Source organism: Oncorhynchus clarkii, chromosome 1 (assembly GCF_045791955.1).
Source record: "Oncorhynchus clarkii lewisi isolate Uvic-CL-2024 chromosome 1, UVic_Ocla_1.0, whole genome shotgun sequence".
Classification (NCBI taxonomy): Eukaryota; Metazoa; Chordata; class Actinopteri; order Salmoniformes; family Salmonidae; genus Oncorhynchus; species Oncorhynchus clarkii.
This window is the reverse complement of record NC_092147.1, coordinates 48,636,676-48,660,506: the sequence shown is the minus strand read 5'-3', so window position 1 is coordinate 48,660,506 and position 23,831 is coordinate 48,636,676. Positions and strand designations below refer to the sequence as shown.

The window sequence follows — 23,831 nt, the reverse complement described above, 5'->3', positions numbered from 1 at the left end:
CCAACCACTAGGCTACCTGCCGCCCCAATTACCCATTTACATAAGTATTCAGACCCTTTGCTATGAGACTCGAAATTGAGCTCAGATGCATCCTATTTCCAGTGATCATCCTTGAGCTGTTTCAACAACTTGATTGAGGTCCACTTGTGGTAAATTCAATTGATTGGACATGCGTTGGAAAGGCACACACCTGTCTATTTAAGGTCCCACAGTTGACAGTGCACATCAGAGCAAAATCCAAGCCATGAGGTCGAAGGAATTGTCCGTAGTGCTCTGAAACAGGAATGTGTCAAGGCACAGATCTGGGGAAGGGTACGAAAAAAATTCTGCAGCATTGAAGGTCCCCAAGAACACAGTGGCCTCCATCATTCTTAAATGGAAGAAGTTTGGAACCACCAAGACTCTTCCTAGATTTGGCCACCCTGCCAAACTGAGCAATCGGGGGAGAAGGGCCTTAGTCAGGGAGGTAACTAAGAACCCGATGGTCACTCTGACAGAGCTTCAGAGTTCCTCTGCGGAGATGGTGGAACCTTTCCAGAAGGACAACCATCTTTGTAGCACTCCACCAACTAGCCCTTAATAGTAGAGTGGCCAGACGGAAGCCACTCCTCAGTTAAATGCACATGACAGCCCGCTTGGAGTTTGCCAAAAGGCAACTTAAGGACGCAGACCGTGAGAAACAATATTCTCTGGTCTGATGAAAACAATATAGAACTCTTTGGCCTGAATGCCAAGTGTCATGTCTGGAGGAAACCTGGCACCATCGCTTCAGTGAAGCATGGTGGTGGCAGCATCATGCTGTGGGGATGTTTTTCAGCGGCAGGAACTGGGAGACTAGTCAGGATCGACGGAAAGATGAACAGAGAAAAGTAGAGAGATCCTTGATAAAAACCTGCTCCAGAGCGCTCAGGACCTCGGACTGGGGAAGGTCCACCTTCCAACAGGACAACAACCCTAACTACACAGCCAAGACAACGCAGGAGTGTCTTAGGGACAAGCCTGTGTATGTTCTTGAGTGGCCCAGACAGAGCCCAGACTTAAACCTGATCGAAGGTCTCTGGAGAGACCTGAAAATAGCTGTGCAGTGACGATCCCCATCCAACATGACAGAGCTTGAGAAGGGGGGGAAACTCATCAAATACAGGTTTGCCAAGCTTGTAGCATCATACCCAAAAAGACTCAAGGCTGTAATCGCTGTCAAAGGTGATTCAACAAAATACTTATGATATTTCAGTTTTTATTTTAAATACATTTGCAAAAATGTCTAAATCTGTTTTTGCTTTGTCATTATTGGGTATTGTATGTAGATTGATGAGGGGTAAAAACGATTAAATGAATGTTATAATTAGGCTGTAACGTAACAAAATGTGAAAAAAGTAAAGTGGTCTGAATACTTTCCAAATGAGCTGTACAATTAGGAAGGCACCTTGAAACCACCAGGAACATTTTTTTTTTGCAATATAAACCAGTTGTGAAAAAGCACATAATTTAAATGTTATATGAGACCCATATTAGTGAATTCATGGATATCAGGGGGCCTATTTCATTACAACTCAAGAGCCTTCATCTCCTCATGGTGGCTATATTTCACCATAATGAATGTGTTTTTTGTCATTCCTCTCTCTGCAGTAGTTAATTGCTCGTCTTCATTTTTACTCTCTATTTGAATGATGCAAGCTATTTTGTTTATTAAAAACCTCTTGCTAAAAAAACTTTTGTGTTACAAGAGTTGTATTTATTCCTTGGGAGGTAGACACACATAGCCTAAGTATTTAGACCCCTTGACTTTTTCCACATTTTGTTGTGTTACAGCCTACAGTTAAAATGGACAAAAATGTTGTCACTGGCCTTACACACAATACCCAATAATGTTGAAGTGAAATTATGTTGTTCGAAATGTTTACAAACAAATAAAAAATGAAAAGCTGAAATGTCTTGTGTTAATAAGTATACAATCCATTTGTTTTGGCAAACCTAAATAAGTTCAGTGGTAAATACGTGCTTATCAAGTCACATAATAAGTTGCATTGACTCACTCTATGTGCAATAATGTTATACATTATTTTTGAATGACTACCTCAACCCTGTACCCCACAGTCGAGCAGTGAATTTCATACCGAGTTTCAACCACAAAAAATGGAGGTTTTCCAATGCCTCGCAAAGAAGGGCACCTATTGGTAGATGTGTAAAAAAAATATGAAAAAGTAGACATTGAATATCCCTTTGAGCATGGTGAAGTTATTAATTACACTTTGGATGTATCAATACACCCAGTCACTACAAAGATAAAGGAATCCTTCCTAACTTTTACCATAATAACCTAATTGACAGAGTGGAAAGAAGGAAGCCTGTGAGTAATAAAAATATTCAAAAACATGCATCCTGTTTGCAACAAGGCACTAAAGTAATACTGTAAAAAAAAATTGGCTAAGCTATTCACTTTTCGTCCTGACTACAAAGTGTTGTATTGGATTTTCCCCAAACATAACACAATACTGAGTACCACTTATATTTTCAAGCATAGTGGTGGCTGCATCATGTTATGGGTATGCTTGTAATCATTAAGGACTGGGGAGTTTTTCAGAATAAAAAATAAATAAAATGGAGCTAAGCACAGACAAAATCCTAGAGGAAAACTTGGTTCAGTTTGTTTTCCAACAGACACTTGGAGATTAATTCAACTTTCAGCAGGGCAATAACCTAAAACACAAAGCCAAATCTACACTGGAATTGCTTACCAAGAAGACAGTGTCCCTGAGTGGCCGAGTTTCAGTATTGACTGAAATCTGCTTGATCAACAACCATTTTGACAGAGCTTGAAATATTTGAAAAGAATAATGGGCAAATGTTGCACAATCCAGGTGTGGAAAGCTCTTAGAGACTTCCAGTACACAGAAAGACTCACAGCTGTAATCACTGCCAAAGGTTATCATGTATTGACTAATGGGGTTGAATACTTATTTTATCAAGGTTTTTATTAGTGGTTGATATTGACTAGCATTTTATTTTTCATATATTGCTTTATTTATTTTTTAATCTTTATTTTACTAGGCAAGTCAGTTAAGAACAAATTCTTATTTTCAATGACGGCCTAGGAACAGTGGGTTAACTGCCTGGTTCAGGGGCAGAACAACTTATTTTTACCTTGTCAGCTCAGGGATTCGATCTTGCAACCTTCAAGTTACTAGTCCAACGCTCTAATCACTAGGCTACCTGCCGCCCCTGTTTTCCAAATGTTTGAATTTTTAGAATTTTCCTTCCACTTCGATATTACAGTATTTTTGTAGATCATTGACAAAAAAGGACAATTAAATCCATTTTAATCCCACTTTGTAACACAACAAAATGTGGAAAAAGTCAAGGTGTGTGAATACTTTCTGAAGCCACTGTACTTAGGGGAGTTTAAGCTCTTTGGAGATCAAATTCAGTTTTTCTCATTGAGGTAAATGGAATTGGAATTGCAGTTTACTTCCTGAATTGAAATGTCATTGACCCCAACTAAGTACAGCAGCGGACTCGGTCTCTACCTCTGTCCCACATTGACCCCATGGTTCTGGAGTGGGGTGGATAATCTGTCTATCTGGCCCTCGGGCCCTCTGTCTCAGCATGGGGGCTGAGGACACTCTGAGCCACAGATAGGTTCACTCCTTTCAGGCTCTCGGCACAATTGGCCTGCTCCATGGAGGTAAAGCCAGCAGCCAACTGCCAGAGGCCATCGGTTACGATAAGCCGCTCTGGCCCATTGCAGCCCACTGACTCTGAATAGAATGGTCAGTGTAGCTAAAGCTCCAGCCAGGCACAAGCCTCCTGACACAACAACAAACATCCCATACTGCAGTGACAAATAGCAGGTAGAAACAACTCCCTCTATAATATAACAACCTAGGAATAGGAAAATGCACAACGTGTGTGTATGTGTGTGTATGTCTGTGCGTGTGTGCGTGTTAGGCTGACATTAGGCTGAAAGCACACAGTTTAAGCACAGATGAGAGATACACTAAGTCTACTCTCTCACTTTGATCTTTGTCCTGCACTCTGAACCTGCCACAGCTAGGCATTAAAAAGCACATAGGTCCCTATGGAAGAAGCTGCACTATTGTGGAGCTGGAAGTGGTTTGGGCTTTCGATGATTAGATAGAGGCAGGTTGGCATTTATTGTCATGAATCTTGCCCTGGAGGCAGCTCTGAAGAGTGGTCACTACCTGACACAGCCACAAAGTCATAAAATATTATTTTAAATCTAACCCTAATCACACCCAAATGCCTAAACCTAAACATTAAGACCAAAAAGCTTAACATTTTTACGATATAGCCAATTTGGACTTTGCAGCTGGCCCATCTAGGTTGTCAGTTCTGCCACCAGGGCAATATTCATGACAATAAACTTCAACCTGCTGATTAGAGCTGAGGAGATTTTGTATTTTGCTGCTCTGGTAATTGGAATCAGACAGATCCCACTGGTACTGTTAGGATTAATTGGAAGGTGAAAGGCTTCACAAACACTGTAATTGAGTTTCCGAAAATAAAAAGCCACTTTTATAGAAGTAGGGATCCTCTTTAGTAGCTAATCACTACAAACCACAGAAACACTCTAAAACACAGATTAATAGTGACACTTAGAAAGTAAGTTGGGTCAGTAGGAATTGAACTTGTTTTTTTCTGCAAAATAATTGCAAGATCAAATGTGAGGGCGACTACAATGGTTTATGGGTCATCATTCTTACAAACATACAGACAAACACTTATACACTAGTACATACTTAACGTATACAATGTAAAGCTATTTTAGAGTCTCTAACATACTGTATAATACTGGTGAAATCTAGCTAGTCCACCATAAAAAGCAAAGAAAGACATATTCCACTGTATGGTATCTTGGCTAACAGCTGCTGATGAACGAGGACTGACAGCATGTGATGGGGCTCCTCCATTAGAAAAACAGAACCAGATGCTATTTCTAAAGGGGATCATCTGCTTATTACCATGATTTCCAGCAGGAATAACTCAGCTCAGTGCCTCAGCGACTGCTGCTTAGCAGTGGCAGGCGTTATTCAGCACGACAGATGTAAGGGTGCATGTATGGAGCGAGGTGTGACTTTGTTGTGTTGATGACAGAACAGTGGTTGGATCCCAAAATAGCACCCTATTCTCTTTATAGTGCATTATATAGTCAATAGGATGCTTTTGCAGAGGCACCCAGTGTCTTTTCTTCTATCTCCAGACCTGCTCTGCTTTGGAAGGAGCAATTATCCATTTCATAATTTCACCATTATAATTGGAAGTACTCATTTGGATTGGATTGAATTTAAATGCAAAGTGGCCGTTAGTTTATGAGTGACCATATTGTTTGTGGTTATTTTGTGTGTCAGTGTTTTCCGCTGCAGTCATTTAACTGTGGCGCTGCACCACCGCAAAATCATTCCCACCACACCCAAATAATACTGTAAGAAACATGAACAAATATTTCTGTCAAGGTGCACTTTGAAGATGCTAGAAAAGTCCTCACTTCTTTACTTTTTCTCTGCAAACAAAATGAGTAATAAATAGAAAAATCAGACAACCCCATAGTAGAATAGAATTTACCGAGACACATTCAAGTTACGAGTGCCATAGGGAGGGAAACAAGCATTCTGACAAGCAGTCAATGCACAACAATTCTTGCAATTGTGGAGAAACAGCAGTTTTAATGGAGGTGATCCCAGCATATAAAGCATATTAATAGGCCTATGTCTGGATTTGATTAGTCTAGGACCAAAAGTCTCCTTAACAACTTCTACCCCCAAGCCATATAACTGCTGAACAATTAATCAAATGCCCACCCAGATTATTTACATTGACCCCCCCCCCCCCGAAAATGTAGGGCCTACCCGTCACAAGAGAAAAAGTTGCCATGATAGATCTATGAACTGCCCTCTATACTGAGATGTCCCCACCCTGAGCGTGTAGAGAAGCCAGATTTAGACATTGCATATAGTTTAACAGTTCCATTTCACGTCACGCTGTTCATAGAAATCATTTATTATAATTTGACGGATTCTCGCAGCTATTTATCCCGGGAAAAGGGAGTGGTTTCATGCGGTAAATCTCGGTAACCGGGTTCCCGTAATTCAAACCTTATCAAGATCCATGTTTTCTTGAATGTGTTTTTTGAATCACTCCTCGTGTGCACATTCTGTAATGCTGTATACCCCGCTATGGTACAGAAATGTTATGACGGTAAGAAAATCTGGATATAGCCCAACCGCATGAGGGGGAGAGAGCGAAGGGAGTGTGTTCTACTCTTTACCGTCCAGTGACCACCATATTCCAGATGCTCAACACTAACGGCCACTAATACAACCACTCACTCCACCACGTAAACCGCTTGTGGAGTTGAGCTGAGGTCCATGTGAACTAAAACGATTGTGACAGGGCTGGTTAGCGTGAGCTGTCTTTGACGGACGCTCTCGTCGCTATGCACAGTTTGGGCAGCTGGGATAGGATCTCTAGCTCCAAGGCAACGCACACAGGCCTGTGATGTCTTATCAAGCACACAGGCTTTGGTTTATGCTGTCTGTCCTGTAGGAAGAACAGCTGTTTGCATGAATCATTAATGCACATCGGCCACATCATTTGTTGCTTCATTCTGGCAGATGTAGATCTGGATCCCTTCACTCTCACTTTAAACTGTTTCAAGTCGCCTTCACTTCGAGAATGTTAAATCTCATTCGTTCAAGTGTCTCGCTTCCTACAGTTATGGGTGGGTGGGGAAAGTAGCGAACTCCGTTTGAAATGCATGAATCTCGCCACATTCACAAGCGTCCTAAGCTATTGCATATACCACGAGTCGACAGCAACCAACATATCATATTGCTTCTGTCAATAAATGAAGCCCACCACCAGTCTGAAAGTCAACTACATTGGCTTTTTACTGGAGAATGAGAAGATCTGGACACCAGCCAAAACCAGAAGCTATTCAAACTGTATAGTAAGCAACCTGTTAAGTTTAAAGTTATAGAATCAACTTAAAAATTACAATCTATGACAACACTTAAGTTTCTTTACTATTTGTGCACATACATCACTAAGAAGTTCCACATGGCACTGAGAACAGACTAGGCTGTGCCACTGACAATGACAAAACATCTACTCTGGCTGTCGGTTGAAATTGCTCTACATGGCGATTCTACCGTCTGTATCACAGAAGTGTGAAAAGCAACAGCAGCAAAGTGCAACAGTGGCTTTGATGTCAATATTTTCCCTCTTGATAAACCTTATGGGCAAGTGCCCTTCTTCAGCCTGCCAACACAAACAAAGCTTTGTCGTTGTTTGATCCTGTCAACAGAGTGTGGATAGGCTGAAAATATAGACCCTCTACTCCAAGGGTCACTGTCTTCAGTCTATGTCTGAGGTCACATATACTGCCCCTAGAGACCAGGTTTAGATCCCACAAACCACCTCTTCTAAAATCGACATCCGATCATCAATCTCTGTCTCTGACACTGTCTATCTCTCTATGTAAAAAAACAACAATAAAACATTTATGGAATATGAAACTGTCGTCCTTTAAAATTAAAAATACATTGTCCTCAGCCTCACCTCCCAGATTCATGCGAGGAACTGATGGAGCTAATTACCAGACAGATTGAGACAGAGATAATGTCACATTCTGTGTCTGTCGAAAAGTTTGTGGTCATACGCACAGGGCTAATGAAGAATTCTAGTATAGAACAAGAAGGGCCCGCACACTGTTAAAGCTCTCAATTCACTGATTCATTGGCGACGTTACGATCCGAAACAGATCTTTGTCGTGTCAAACAAACTGAGTGCTCATATCCCAAAATATACACATTTCACCTGACATGACCATAGCGGACAAGACGTATGGTGGGTGCAAAAACGATGTGTGTATCTCTAATAATTGAATAACAATGAGATGGGTACATATAGTAGTTACAGAAAATAATATATTTTTACAAAATGACCAAGTGGGTAACCACATTCTGTGTCTGTACCGCTGCCAGTCAGGAGGAAAGGAGATGACTCATTTGAAAATGCTAATTGGGATATATAAACGAGCGGCTGTGAGACATAACTTTCTCCGTGTGTTCACCTTTTAAAATGTCAGATCACAACGACAGGCATAATTCGCTCTGTCACACTGAATGTCATATAGTATTGTAGCTTCTCTGAAGTAAGGAGAAGTACAGTATGCAGAAAAATAAAGGGAACAGCAGTATATAATAAAAGACGTTTGCTCACTGTTTTGCTGCTCACTTGGTTCTACAGAGTATTGCCATTCAATTAAACAAATGACAATCCAGGTCTAGCAGAGTCAAGCTCATAAGAGTGTTGTATGAAATGTTATAGTACCTTTCAGCAGAAGTCAGATGTCTTTTTGGGAGGAGTTCTGAAGGTTGACATGGACTGGATCCACTAACAGATGCTCCTCAGTTGTTTCTGTCAAAACAAAGACAGAGAGAGAGAGACAGTCAGCCCAACCCCGGGAACGTAATTCATAATACCCATCAGTGTGCCATTGTTCCGTTATGTACCCTTCGTGTATGTGAGGTGCACATCAATGTGCTGTATGTAACGTGTGTGTGAGTGCGTGTCTGGTGCACAGAAAGTGTGTGTAAATATGAGTGTGCATGTGAGAGTCCCTCATTTTCTGCGTACAAATGACTGTAATGTACAGTAAAGCGAACAATAAAGCCCCAACACCCCTGGCGTCCAACTCCTGTGCCTCCTGCCTAGTACTCTGCCTTACATTTGAAGATTACTCTCCTTTCCAGAGTTCCCCCTAGGAGAGAAAAAAAGCTGGCTACAGTGTCAAGGAACTCGCTCTCTCTCTAGTCTGTCACTTGTCTCTCTCTCGCGCTCTCTCTCTAGTCTAACTGTCACTTGTCTCTCTCTCATGCTCTCTATCTAGTCTAACTGTCTCTCTGAGGCTGTGCAGAGACACTGATGGTCGAGATGGGAAGGTGTGGTTCTCCCACACAGAAGCACTGTAATTGGCTCACCATGATGGGTCATAAACATACATCACAAGGGCAGTGGAGCGCCAAGCAGACAGCTAACTAAGCTTCTCGCTCCCTCTGCTTCTTACACACAAAGAGACACATATACACACACACACCCCAATGATAGCCACATGCACACACACAGAGGCATGCATGCACGTACACGCACACACAGGCATGCACACACAAACATACGCACAAGATGGCGCCGACATACACAGTCGGTCTGTTTCTAACTCTTAGCCAACTTTGCAGTATTTCTAATTTATTTAGTCATTTCTTATATTAGTTACTTAGAATGTCTCATATTACCTACAGCCGAAAATAACTTTTGGATATTAGATTGGCGGTCACTCGCCAGAATTTCGACCATATATTCGACTTCCCTGAACTGGATCCTTTGTTTGTACTTACTGAGGCAGCTCCATTCATCCCAGGGTCTGCAGCAAAATGAAGAAGACGAAGAAGTGGGGTCCTAGTCAGACTGAGGCGGCGTGCGTACCATCCACCGCTTCTGAGTATATTACTCGCTAACGTTCAGTCCCTGAATAATAAAGTAGATGAGCTCAGGGAAAGGATCTCCTTCCAGAGAGACATCAGGGACTGTAACATACTGTTTAACGTAATCATGTCTCTCTCCGGATATATTGTCCCCGTCCATTCAGCCAGCGAGTATACACTGACTCGGCGACTAGGTTCCTCGGGAAGTGCATAGAGGATGTTGTTCCCACTGTGACGATTAGAACTAGATCCAAACCAAAAAACATGGATAGATGGCAGCACTTGTGAAAAACTGAAACACGAACAAACACATTTAACCATGGCAAGGTGATTGGGAACATGAACGTGTACAAACAGACCAGCTATGACCTCTGTAAGGAAATCAGAGACGCAAAATGACAGTAGAGGGACAAAGTTGAGTCACAGTTCAACGGCTTAAGACATCAGACGTGTGGCAGACAATCATGGATTATAAAGGGAAAGTCAGCCATGATCTGGACACCGATGCCTTGTTCCCAGTTAAAACTAAACACATCGCCCCGTAGCACTCCTGTCATTGTGAAGTCCTTTGACAGGCTAGTTAAAGATCATATCATCTCCACTTTACCTGGAGGTGATATGACAGATTCACAGACAACACAATCACCATTGCGCTGAATATTGCCCTATCCCACCTGGACAAGGTAGGCAACAACACCTCCGCCACGCTGATCATGGACTACGAGCACACACCCATCCACATAGATGGGGCCGCAGTGAAGAGGGTCAAAAGCTTCAAGTTCCTCAATGTGCACATCACTGAGGACATGAAATGGTCCCTACTCTACTCTACATCCATCCAGTAAATGTCAGGGGATCCAGGCATCAGATAAAGATAGTCTCCACAACAAGATCAGATACCAGTGATAGATATAGGCAGTGAAAACAACAAGTGTAGGGCACTGCTCTGCTTAAAGCCCACACTACGTCTGTGTGTTGTAAAACCTGAAGCTCAGGCCTGTGTTGCTCTGCCTGTCTGTGTGTTGTAGAGCTGCAAAACCTGTGTGAGAGCCTGGAGAGATGTCCAGTTCTCATAGAGGTCCACCTCACTGTGAATCCCTTTCAGCAAGAGACCAGCTGGAGCTAGGGCAAGCCCAATGATAAACACAGAATACATATGGGCAACAAGCCCTGGGCCCCGTGGTTGCATGCTCCTGTGGTAGAGAGCAATGTGGTCATACAAACAAACTTATACAGTAACACTGTACTTGGACGCTTGGTCATAAAGGCTACATGCATCCACTGTCATCAACATAACAAGGATTAGTTTAAAAATGGATTTAAAATGATAGCAGAGAGAGACGGACACCAACTTCTCTAGCTTAACTGTTCTGGAATATCTCCGCTGGGGCGGATGTGAGAAGTAAAGTTACATACCAAGGGAAAGCCATGCCACTGCAATATTTAATATCATCCCTCATGTCACAGAACGTGGTCCCAGCGCGGAGGGAGGATGTTGACTGAGGTGACTTAGGGCTAGATTCAATCTGTATGGCTAAAGTTCAGCTTTATAGCGTGATTGAAGTTTAAAGGCAATGTTCCTGCATTAGTGGAGACTGCATTTACGGTAAACCATACGCAGGCAGGGTATGTCTACTCAATAGGAAATCTCACCCTAAGGTATAATAAACAGATGTTCCTGTCATTAGTTGTCTTAGCAGCTTATCTTCTTACGGCTAGGGGTTCCGCTAGCATGAACGTCCTTAGCAGGGCAGTCCCTGTGGAGGGTAGATCTTGGAAGGGTAAATCCCGAACGGGGTAGTCCCTGTGGAGGGTAAATCCCGAACAGGGTGGTCCTAGTGTAGTGGTTTATCGGCCAGACCCATAAGGAGGGTGAAAGCGGTGGCCATGAGGCTGTGTGCGTGTGTGAATGTTTTAAAATGATTTGAGTATAGTAGCAGTAGCAATAAAGAGAGATTGGTTAATAACCTCCTGGGGGGGGGGGGGGGGGGGGACGTGACATATTAGCCTTATTGGCAGACAACAGTATCGTCCAGCACCAAATGGTGTATGGAGTAGTGACCAAATTATTGATAGCCTAAGCTGTTACTACTTAACGCCGTTGGGGGGTGATGCTGAGTCAATAATAACTAAGATGGCTTCTAGATGCCAGGTTACTCTCGGAGAGGGAGGTTTAGAAAGGGAAAATGCTACTAAAAAATGCATATAACCAGCACCAAGAACCAAATAAATGGTGGGGGAAATTAGCCAAATTTGACAAAATTGGTACACTTTATCCAGTCGATAAAAACCAGCCAAGAGGGTATGGATGTAATCGTAGTGTGGAACACTGAAATCAGATAACGGTCAAGACCACAATATGCAGGCATCCTAACCACGGCATTTTATCAGCAGCGGATAAAACTTGAAAAAGAGAAAAACAGAGACCTGCAAGTTAAAATGGAGCAGGCAGTAGATAAGAACGAGGCAACGAATAAAAAACTAGGCATATCCGAAGGGCACGCACATAGTTTAGATGAACAGAAGCAGGAATGGGCTATTGCGCTACCAAAGAGTCAAAACCTAAACCAGGAATTAGAGGGAGCACTTGGGGATAGACAAAAACAAATTAAACAACAGTATCAAATGTGTGGAGGAGTATATGCAATTGACACTCCACCGTTCGCCCAATGCTATTTCGGTGAAACACTTCACAACTGGTGGGCCACCATTGTACCCGTCTCTTACAGAGGAAAAAGATATGGATTGCGAGAGGCGGAGGACAGGCACATTACGAGTCCGCACATAGTAGTCCCGTACTGGGTAGTGGATCAGCATGATCCAGGTAATCATAGAGATGTGCGACAAGTACGAACACACACATCCCCAAGTACAGATCCAAATTCAGCATCACCATCAGCCACTGAGTGTGAGCGAAATGTGTAGTGTTACTAAAAAGGCACGGATCCCTTAAGGGAGGGACAGGAATTTATCAGTTTCCTGAGGAAAAGGGGTATAATTTTTGGGTTCCATGCTGGTGATTACAATCATATTGTACGCTCGCGTTTGCCAAGGGCCATGTTGCCAACACTCACTCACTACACAGGGATATTGAACATCAGGCTTGGTCCTCGGGACGCGATGCGTGTGACCCAGCGTCAGCAAATTATGAAATTGGGTTATTCTTAACTACAGTTGGTAATGTATTGTGTCAACTGGATGTGAGTAAAATTAGTAGGAAATGCAGGAATTTGTGAAAGTTGTAAATTCTTGGTTATCTGCACGAACCCTGGCTAACAATTTGAATCAGCAATACAAAATTGTGTTTAATTATTTTTTTTACTAAATACACAGAATTACACATACACATAATTAAATCATAACTTGATTACAAATTACGTCATAAACGTCCCTAGCGGGCGGAACAGATATGACAGCTTGCTACACAAAGGAAAAGGGCTGGGTTTGAGTGAAAGAGCGGGAAGACTGAGGGGCACAGGGAGAAGCTATGCTATCGTAAATACAGTATCTGATGCATTCTAAATTACCGCCCATTTGGAAAAGGAGAATGCAATAAATATTTACTCTGAGCTGCGCTTCGGTAGGTTGGTAGTAGATGGAAGGCCGTGATGCCAAACCGAGTCCTTTGAAGAATGTCTCTGGCTGTCAATTAGATACGTTGTAGTAACGTCATTGGGTGATAGACGGGATACTCTGTCTGTTCCTTCCTAATCCTCGTTGCATCTGCTGTTGCTAACTCAACGGCTAGGAGGTATCACTTCTGTAGTGAATAAGAGTTCAAAGTTCATACCATTCGCAACCAAAGCTCATACTGATGTTGGCTTCGTTCTGTAGTTATTATCTGAACTATTTTGACATATGACCGTCGTCCTACATCCTCGGAACAGGAGGTTATATTGTCGTCAAGGGCTAATATAGGAAGGGAGAGGAGGGCATGTTTGAAAAGTTTTATAGCCCATGACCTATCTCATGAAAACCCAAATCTGACATTTTAGAAGCTAAAATCACATTTCATCCCATCACAAATAATTTCATACTCAAACATTTAAATTGAACAACAATTCCATGTGAATCTGATGTCCTCTGATCATTGATGAGAATGTCTCAGATGACAACCGAACTGACATCATATTCATTAAGTACCACCACATATGTTCCATTGTTCGGATTACCAGAATATAGGTCATTCCCCCCACCTTCTGATGTACCCAGAATCTCTATGTTAACCAAAGGTTTTGCAAATGTAACCTCAGTAGGGTATAGAGAGGAAAAAGGGGACAAGAGGTATTTATGACTGTCATAAACCTACCCCCCAGGCCAACGTCATGACATCACAAACGTAAGGCTCTCCAGAGGGTCTGTGAGGTCTGCACAACGCATCACCGGGGGCAAATTACCTACCCTCCAGGGCACCTACATCACAGGAAGGCCCCAAAAAATTATCAAAGGACAACAACCACCCGAGCCACTGCCTGTTCACCCCGCTATCATCCAGAAGGCAAGGTCAGTACAGGTGCATCAAAGCTGGGACCGAGAGACTGAAAAACAGCTTCTATCTCAAGGCCATCAGACTGTTAAACAGCCATCACTAACATTGAGTGGCTGCTGCCAACATACTGACTCAAATCTTTAGCCACTTTAATAATAGAAAATGGCTCAGGTAGTGCAGCTCATCCAGGATGACACATCAATGCGAGCTGTGGCAAGAAGGTTTGCTGTGTCTGTCAGCGTAGTGTCCAGAGCATGGGGGCGCTACCAGGAGACAGGCCAGTACATCAGGAGACGTGGAGGAGGCCGTAGGAGGGCAACAACCCATCAGCAGGACCGCTACCTCCGCCTTTGTGCAAGGAGGAGCAGGAGGAGCACTGCCAGAGCCCTGCAAAATGACCTCCGGCAGGCCACAAATGTGCATGTGTCTGCTCAAACGGTCAGAAACAGACTCCATGAGGGTGGTGAGGGCCCGATATCCACAGGTGGGGGTTGTGCTTACAGCCCAACACCGTGCAGGACGTTTGGCATTTGCCAGAGAACACCAAGAATGGCAAATTCGCCACTGGCGCTCTGTGCTCTTCACAGATGAAAGCAGGTTCACACTGAGCACATGTGACAGACGTGACAGTCTGGAGATGCCGTGGAGAACATTATGCTGCCTGCAACATCCTCCAGCATGACCGGTTTGGCGGTGGGTCAGTCATGGTGTGGGGTGGCATTTCTTTGGGGGGCCGCACAGCCCTCCATGTGCTCGCCAGAGGTAGCCTGACTGCCATTAGGTACCGAGATGAGATCCTCAGACCCCTTGTGAGACCATATGCTGGTGCGGTTGGCCCTGGGTTCCTCCTAATGCAAAACAATGCTAGAGCTCATGTGGCTGGAGTGTGTCAGCAGTTCCTGCAAGAGGAAGGAATTGATGCTATGGACTGGCCCGCCCGTTCCCCAGACCTGAATCCAATTGAGCACATCTGGGACATCATGTCTCGCTCCATGCACCACAGACTGTCCAGGAGTTGGCGGATGCTTTAGTCCAGGTCTGGGAGGAGATCCCTCAGGAGACCATTCGCCACCTCATCAGGAGCATGCCCAGGCGTTGTAGGGAGGTCATATAGGCACATGGAGGCCACACACACTACTGAGCCTCATTTTGACTTGTTTTAAGGACATTACATCAAAGTTGGATCAGCCTGTAGTGTGGTTTTCCACTTTAATTTTGAGTGTGACTCCAAATCCAGACCTCCATGGGTTGAAAATGTATTTATTTATTTTTGTGTGATTTTGTTGTCAGCACATTCAACTATGTAAAGAAACAAGTATTTAATAAGAATATTTCATTCATTCAGATCTAGGATGTGTTATTTTAGTGTTCCCTTTATTTTTTGGAGCAGTGTATAATGTTTACATACCCTACATTACTCATCTCATCTCAAAAAGTGTATCTGTATGTTCCACACGCAGTAGCAACCATAGTTAACAGCACGAAAGCACATGTTACGAGTGCGAGATGGACAAAGTGTGAGTTAAAGTTAAATGGGGGAAAATCTACAATTCCATAAGATTGGTGCTTTGAATCCTGCGTCGTTTATGCCGTTGCCTGGGGAGGTTGAATTGGATATATGTGACCGAGATCAAATTACTCCAAAGCCTCAGCATTGGTATGTAGAATATTAGTGAAGACATCAACACTATTAAATAATACATGGAATCATGTAGTAACCAAAAAAAGTGTTTTTTATGTTTCATATTTTAAAGTAGCCACCCTTTGCCTTGACGACAGCTCTGCACCAATTCAATGGTGCACTGATGATTATGTTGCAGAACCTTTCCGACAGCTACGTTTTTCAGCATAGCGGTGAGTGACTCACTCCTTCATGGCTTTTGTTCAGAATCAGTTATACAATAATGAAGGGGTTTAAGACACATTCTTTCTGATCGACTTTAGCGTACGCAGCTAATTTTGTTTGAATTATTACATGGATTATAATGAATTGACATATTTTTAGGGGTTGATGCATTTTTTGTTAGGGTAAATCAGGTCTGTGATATTGAGTTAAAAATGTAAAACTTTAGAGGACTTAAGCCTCGAATGCATTGCAAGTTTGCCCTTTTTGGCCATAAGGCTATACTTTACAATAGGACTCAACTCTGACTGCAGCATCCATCGGTAGTCTAAAATGGGGCACAAACTGTTGAATTGTTCACACCTAACCGAGCTATTAGATTATCTTTCTGTAAATGAATGGAAACATTCACACCTCCATTCATTTACAGAAAGATAGTCTAATAGCTCGGTGTGAATGTTTCTGTCCCAGAGTCTCAGCTGGCAGGTGGTCCCGGAGCTGAGAGAACATTGGTAAATACAACATCACAATTACACTTCACATGTGGACTGACAATTTTTGAAAAAATACAATACTTGAGCCTTATAGCCCATTACATAAATAAAGAGTGGGTGCTCATGGAGAGGGCGCTATCCACCACAGAGTGGGACAGTTCCCAGCTCAAACCTGCAGATAACACAAGGCTAGCTATTGTGAAAAAATACTTGTGGATCTTGTTGATTTCCTCTATTACTTCAAAGAGGCCATGCTCGCCTTGGAGGCAAGTGAACAGCCTACTCTTCCCCTGGTAATTGTGTGGTTCCAAAGGATAAAGCCTCACCTACAGATGGATTTGTGGTGTCAGAGTGAAGCCAGCTGCGAGCCTTAAACCCATTGGTCTTCTTTTTAAAATTTTAATTGAACCTTTATTTAACTAGGCAAGTCAGTTAAGAACAAATTGTTATTTACAATGGCGGCCAAGGAATAGTGGGTTAACTGCCTTGTTCAGGGGCAGAAGGACAGCTTTTTACCTTGTCAGCTCGGGGATTCAATCCTAGCAACAACGCTCTAACCACTCGGCTACCTGCAGCCCAACAGTAAATTAAATTGGATCACCAGGTTCATTTTTCATTACGTTATAATAATCCATGCATTCTGGGAATGTTATAAAGTCCAAAAGTTATGAGCAGAGTTAAAAGTTGGCTGTCAGAAGAATTACAATGGAAATGTACTTTTAATCCGTCTTGCCTGCATATTTCAAGACATGGCATACAAGGGTGCTGTGAGATACCCAATGGGCTGAACGATACTTTTCTCATCAATAATCTTGAAAAAACAAATATTTAAAAACTGGAAATCAACCAATCCTCCGTCGTTAACAAGAAAGGTAAAATGCTTTATTGTGAAAGTGTGTGGGTGACGGAGAGAAACAAAATGGTGAAGTTGGTGGAGAGAGATGCAGGACCTGGAGATGGGGGTGTGAGCATTTGGGTCTGAGCAGGTGTGATGTAGTTGATGTTTGTGTGATGTTGTCATTTGTATGTTTCGTCGTGTTTAAAAAAAACAAAGGAAAAATGACAGCTTGCAACACGAATCTGATTATTTATTTTGTTTACATTCTTCATTGTAACCACAATGGCACAAATAATTGAAAACACACATACAACATGAGCAGATTAACTTGGTCAAAACATTTCTTTATTACAGACTATCTGAAATAATGTTGGTACTTCTTTATTTTGATCCAAAGCCACAAATGAGCGAGTCACTCAGCTTTATGCTGACAAATATAGCTTTATGCTGCAAAATAGCCTACTAAATAGGCCAAGCCTAAAGAAATAAATGTAATTGCCTAAATTAAATCGTCAATTTCATAAATAAAACAAATAAATTAAATAGCTCAGGTCCTCTTTGTCATTAATTTTTTTCTTCACATCAGCAAAGAAGGAATCCATGTTTCAGAAACTCACTTTATATAGAGGGGATATCAGTCTTTCCACACTGTGCTAAAAAAAAGCCAGTTTGATGTATTAGAAAAGTTTTTATACATTTTTTTAAGAGGGCGAGAAACCAAAAGCAATACCTAAAGCATAATCAATCTTCTAACTCCCTCTAACGATAGCGTGGAGCAATGACGGAATTACGCAATTTACCACCATCTACACAAATGTGTCGCGGCATAAGCTCAAAACATTTAATTGAGGAACCTCTGTACCTTTTAAGCCTACATTCAGTAACATCTATAAAGTCAGCTAAAAAAGAAACGTCCCTTTTTCAGGAAAGGGATGTTTTCAAAGATATTTCATAAAAATCCAAATAACATCACAGATCTTCATTGTTAAGGGTTTAACCTCTTTGATCTCTAGGGGCGCTATTTCATTTTTGGATAAAAAACGTTCCCGTTTTAAGCGCGATATTTTGTCACGAAAAGATGCTCGACTATGCATATTCTTGACAGTTTTTGAAAGAAAACACTCTGAAGTTTCAGAATCTGCAAAGATATTGTCTGTAAGTGCCCCAGAACTCATTCTACAGGCGAAACCAAGATGATGCGTCAACCAGGAAATGAGCAGAATTTCTGAAGCTCTGTTTTCCATTGTCTCCTTATATGGCTGTGATTGCGCAAGGAATGAGCCTACACTTTCTGTCGTTCCCCCAACGTGTTAGCAGCATTGTGACGTATTTGTAGGCATATCATTGGAAGATTGACCATAAGAGACTACATTTTCCAAGTGTTCGCCTGGTGTCCCTGCGTCGAAATTGGAGCGTAAAGCCAGGTGCAATTATTTTTCCATTTGAGAGCAAGGAGAAACCAGGCTTCCACGAAGGATATATCATTGAAGAGATATGTGGAAAAACACCTTGAGGATTGATTCTAAACCACGTTTGCCATGTTTCAGTCGATATTATGGAGTTAATTTGGAAAAAAGTTCGCGTTTTGAGGGCTGAATTTTCGTTTTTTTTTTTTTTTTTTTTTTTGGTAGCCAAATGTGATGTACAAAACGGAGCTATTTCTAATACACAAATAATCTTTTTGGAAAAACTGAGCATCTGCTATCTAACTGAGAGTCTCCTCATTGAAAACATCAGAAGTTCTTCAAAGGTAAGTTATTTTATTTGAAGGCTTTACTTGTTTTTGTGATAGTTGCCTGCTAAATGCTAACGCTAATGCTAACGCTAAATGCTACGCTAGCTAGCTACTGTTACACAAATGATTGTTTTCCTATGGTTGAAAAGCATATTTTGAAAATCTGAGATGACAGTGTTGTTAACAAAAGGCTAAGCTTGAGAGATAGCATATTTATTTCATTTCATTTGCGATTTTCATGAATAGTTAACGTTGCGTTATGGTAATGAGCTTAGGTCTATAAATAGAATCCCGGATCCGGGTTTGGTCGTCGCAACAGGTTAAACACTGTTTCAAAGAACCATAAACAATTAATGAACATGCACCTGTGGAACGGTCGTTAAGACACAGACAGCTTACAGACGGTAGGCAATTATACACAGTTATGAAATCTTAGTACACAAAAGAGGCCTTTCAACTGACTCTGAAAAACACCAAAAGAAAGACGCCCAAGGTCCCTGATCATCTGCGTGAACGTGCCTTAGGCATGCTGCAAGGAGGCATGAGGACTGAAGATGTGGCCAGGGCAATAAATTGCAATGTCCGTACTGTGAGACACCTAAAATAGCTCTACAGGGAGACAGGACGGACAGCTGTTCGTCCTCGCAGTGTAACCACGTGTAACAACACCTGCACAGGATCAGTACATCCGAACATCACACTAAGGGACAGGTACAGGATGGCAACAACAACTGCCTGAGTTACACCAGGAACGCACAATCCCTCCATCAGTGCTCAGAATGTCCGCAATAGGCTGAGAGAGGCTGGACTGAGGGCTTGTAGGCCTGTTGTAAGGCAGGTCCTCACCAGACATCACTGGCAACAACGTCGCCTATGAGCACAAACTCACCTTCGCTGGACCAGACAGGGCTGGCAAAAAGTGCTCTTCACTGACGAGTCGCAGTTTTGTCTCACCAGCGGTGATGGTCGGATTCGCGTTTATCGTTGAAGGAATGAGTGTTACATCGAGTCCTGTACTCTGGAGCAGGATCGATTTGGAGGTGGAGGGTCCGTCATGGTCTGGGGTGGTGTGTCACAGCATCATCGGACTGAGCTTGTTGTCATTGCAGGCAATCTCAACGCTGTGCGTTACAGGGAAGACATCCTCCTCCCTCATATGGTACCCTTCCTGCAGGAGACATCCTCCTCCCTCATATGGTACCCTTCCTGCAGGCTCATTCTGACATGACCCTCCAGCATGACAATGACACCAGCCATACTGCTCGTTCTGTGCATGATTTCCTGCAAGACAGGAATGTCAGTGTTCTGCCATGGCCAGCGAAGAGCCTGGATCTCAATCCCATTGAGCACGTCTGGGACCTGTTGGATCGGAGGGTGACGGCTAGGGCCATTCCCCCAGAAATGTCTGGGAACTTGCAGGTGCCTTGGTGGAAGAGTGAGGTAACATATCACAGCAAGAACTGGCAAATCTGATGCAGTCCATGAGGAGGAGATGCACTGCAGTACTTAATGCAGCTGGTGGCCACACCAGATACTGACTGTTACTTTTGATTTTGAACTCCCCTTTGTTCAGGGACACATTGTTCAGTTTATGTCTCAGTTGTTGAATCTTGTTATGTTCATACAAATATTTACACATATTTACACACGTTTGCTGAAAATAAACGCAGTATGTATACACATACATACAAGTTATTTAGGTCAGATAACTTGTGACGCAGATTATGCAGATGATGCCGATGATGCAGGTGGCGGTTGAAATGCAGGCCAAAGTGGGACACAGGTGTTTGGGATAAGCTCCGTGTAGATGGAGCCTCATTCTAGCTCATTCTAGCAAATGGTACCATATTCCCTTCATAGTGCACTACTTTTGACCAGGGTGCATAGGGACTAAGGCCCTATCTATGGGTGTGAGAGGAGAGTGGCTACAGCATCGGTCAGACAGCTGAGCCTTTGGTTCTCTCCTAATTGGGGTAATTTATTGTCCTAACAGGCAGCGCAGCTGTGGCTTTACAACATCGCACCAATTAAACCCAGATGCTGAAATGAAAGACACGGACAAACGTGACTGGACGATGAATCAAAAGACCATAACTCAAATCTGAGTAATAAATGTGACAGAATGTGACCAAGGAGAAGGGAGGAGGACGACTCTCCAAAAACACTCTCCTGATGTTGGAAACAGGAAGCAATATCATTATCAATGTAATTCAAAAAAGCATATCTCAAATGACCTGATAATTATAATTAATGTAAAATGGATTATGAGTAAAATACAAAATAAGATCAGGGAGTTGAATTTCATTCTTAGATTTCTGTAATATATTTATTTTTCCAAAAATGGCAGTGGTCAGGATCAGGTGGATTGGAGAGAATGGCCCAGGAAATGTGGAACATAACAGGAAGAAATCAGGTCACTATGGCAATTGCTACAGGGCATGGATAACCCCAACATACTGTGATTGGCCTGCCTTTTCTCTCTCCCTCCCAGTCAGAACCCTTTAAATGTTGTGCCCTGGGAACAGGCACAAACGTGAGTAAGACAGATAATGACATGGAAGGGAGGATGACACAACCTTAGAGATCAGCTCACAGATGAACATAGCATTTCCAGAATGAAGGCTTTCTTCTTGTCATGTGACCCCAATGGAAAATAACAAATAAGGACCTTATCTTGATGAAGTCTTGAGATAGTTTGTACTGTTCCTTTATGGCTCGAAGGACCATGAAAAAGTAAAGAACCGTATGATAAGTTGTGTCTAAGATAGTAAACCTTTGTACACATCTTTATGGTGTCACCAATCAAACATTCCGAATGGCTCACCCAATATGGCTGCAGGTCCACCTAGCATGCACGAGTGCTTAAAATTGGAATATACAAATTTTAATTATAGAGTTTGGGTGGGTCCAAGGTAGTGTGCATGTGAAGGGCAAAGTGGAACGTGTGAGGACCTGGGTCAAATGAGAGTGGCTGGCAGAACTATAATGTGGAGCACCTTGTTAGACTGAGCAAGACTCGAGATATCAAATATGAAAGGAGCAAGGGCTGCACGATTTGCAAAAAATAATTTTGCGAATATGAATTCTGATTTTCAAACACTTGGGTGAAAACTTGGTAATTCCATCAGACATGCTTAACACAATTGGCAGGGTAGAGAACATCACTTCTAAAATGAGATCGTAGGAATGAATACATACTGTGCTAACTGGATACAAAACCAAATTAAACAAATATTTTCAGCCTCTTGCAGCCTCTTGCAATATGGATATTACACATCTCAATATCACAATTTTGATCTGAATTTGATCGTGCAGCCCTAAAAGGACTACATGCAGTCCTAGAGAGAGTATCTCCCTCCATCCTCCTTTAGAATTCCAGTTCTGTCTGGAGCTCCCTTGAAGCCTTCTCCATCCCACTACTGACTTAAAACCCTAAAGACAAAACAAATGCTTCTCTGGTGTACCCTTGGCAGTGGTGTCTTGTTCCTCAAGGGAAGTAGTGCTCTACCTGAGCAGCACAGACAGAGCAGTGATATCAGCAGCCTGATGGGAAGCAGGAACCTATGTGTTTTATGAGGAGAACGAAAGGCCCTGAACCCAATTATCTTTTCTTTGTTAAATAAAACTCCACTGGCCGTCATTTCAACATGCAGACCACCCCCCCACTGTGATTACAGATATAATTAGCTGAGGACCTTGCTTCAGGGAGACTCCTAAATCCATATTGATATTTCTGCAGAATGTGGAGATAGGGCCTTGTCCTCATGATCAGCTACAGAGACGCTACTGCAGAAAGAAGGGGATGAAGTGATGATTTCTAAAAACTTACTCTCTCATGTTTACTTTTTCCACTGAGGCTAATAGTTTTATTGCTCTATGAGGCTGAACAGCATGGCTGAATTATGCAGAGCATGGCAGAAATCAATGCTGTTTCACTGCAAGTAGCTCAGATTTAAAGAGCCCTGCTGTCAGAATAGCAGCATTTCTGTTATTGACATTAGAGAATATTCCACAGCTAATCTGATATAAATTGATTAAGTGTTCTGAGACCTTCAGCCCCATTTGGCGAGTGTAATCTAATTTGGGGGGGATGGGGGGCGGTAGCATTGTGATCATGAAGGTGAAGCACCCTTAAACAGAATACTCCATGTACACTGAATTGTATGTGGTACAACTTACCATCTCTTACTTCACACATCACAGCTATGATTATAGTCATGGCAACATACTGTAACTACATACAACAAACTGTAGGCAACCGAACCAACGTTGTACTGTCAAGATTACAGGAAACACTTGACGTAACAATTAGACAACCAACAGCTACTATACATGTCAAGAGTACAGTAAGCTACATTCGAGTGTTGTAATGAATAGTAAGAGGTGACGCTAGAGTATGGAAGTGTCAAGTGGACCTCTTCAAACCCCACTCATGTATTAATATTTTACTAGCATCACACACATAAATACCCACACACACACTCCATCCCTCCTTCCCTTGTTCCCCTTGGCTCAGAAAAGAGAGAGGCCCCACGACATATACCTGTCTCCTGCTTCATCTTACAGCCCGATTTCAGATGGCAAGGATGACATGAGCTGTCTCACAGCCTCCCACATCACACTGCTGCCAGGCACCAGGCTACGCCCATGACAAACACACACACATGCGGGGCACACAAAGACCCAGAATACATACAGTAGGCACACAAATATACAACACAAACACAGAGTGCCACACACGTACAGGCACACAAGCACCAAGGGCACATAAATACCACACAAATACTGAGCAGCACACACTCCACACACAAACATCGAACAGACAGAAATAACACACACATATATAATAACACACACACACACACAAAAAAAAAACAGAGGAGAGTAGCTTCTTGTATAATCCCAGCTAGCACATAATGTTCTGAGAAC

The 23,831-nt window shown here is 42.5% G+C and overlaps 1 protein-coding gene across 1 annotated transcript in view; it reads right to left on the bottom strand.

Moving 5' to 3' along the window:
* Nucleotides 1-23,831, bottom strand: part of LOC139416468 (alpha-1,3-mannosyl-glycoprotein 4-beta-N-acetylglucosaminyltransferase C-like) — a 189,788-nt gene that overhangs the window by 74,928 nt on the left and 91,029 nt on the right. Inside the window, exon 3 of the mRNA XM_071165097.1 lies at nt 8,353-8,439. The gene's annotated coding sequence lies outside the window, so the exon portion shown is untranslated. The remainder of the gene's footprint in view (nt 1-8,352; nt 8,440-23,831) is intronic.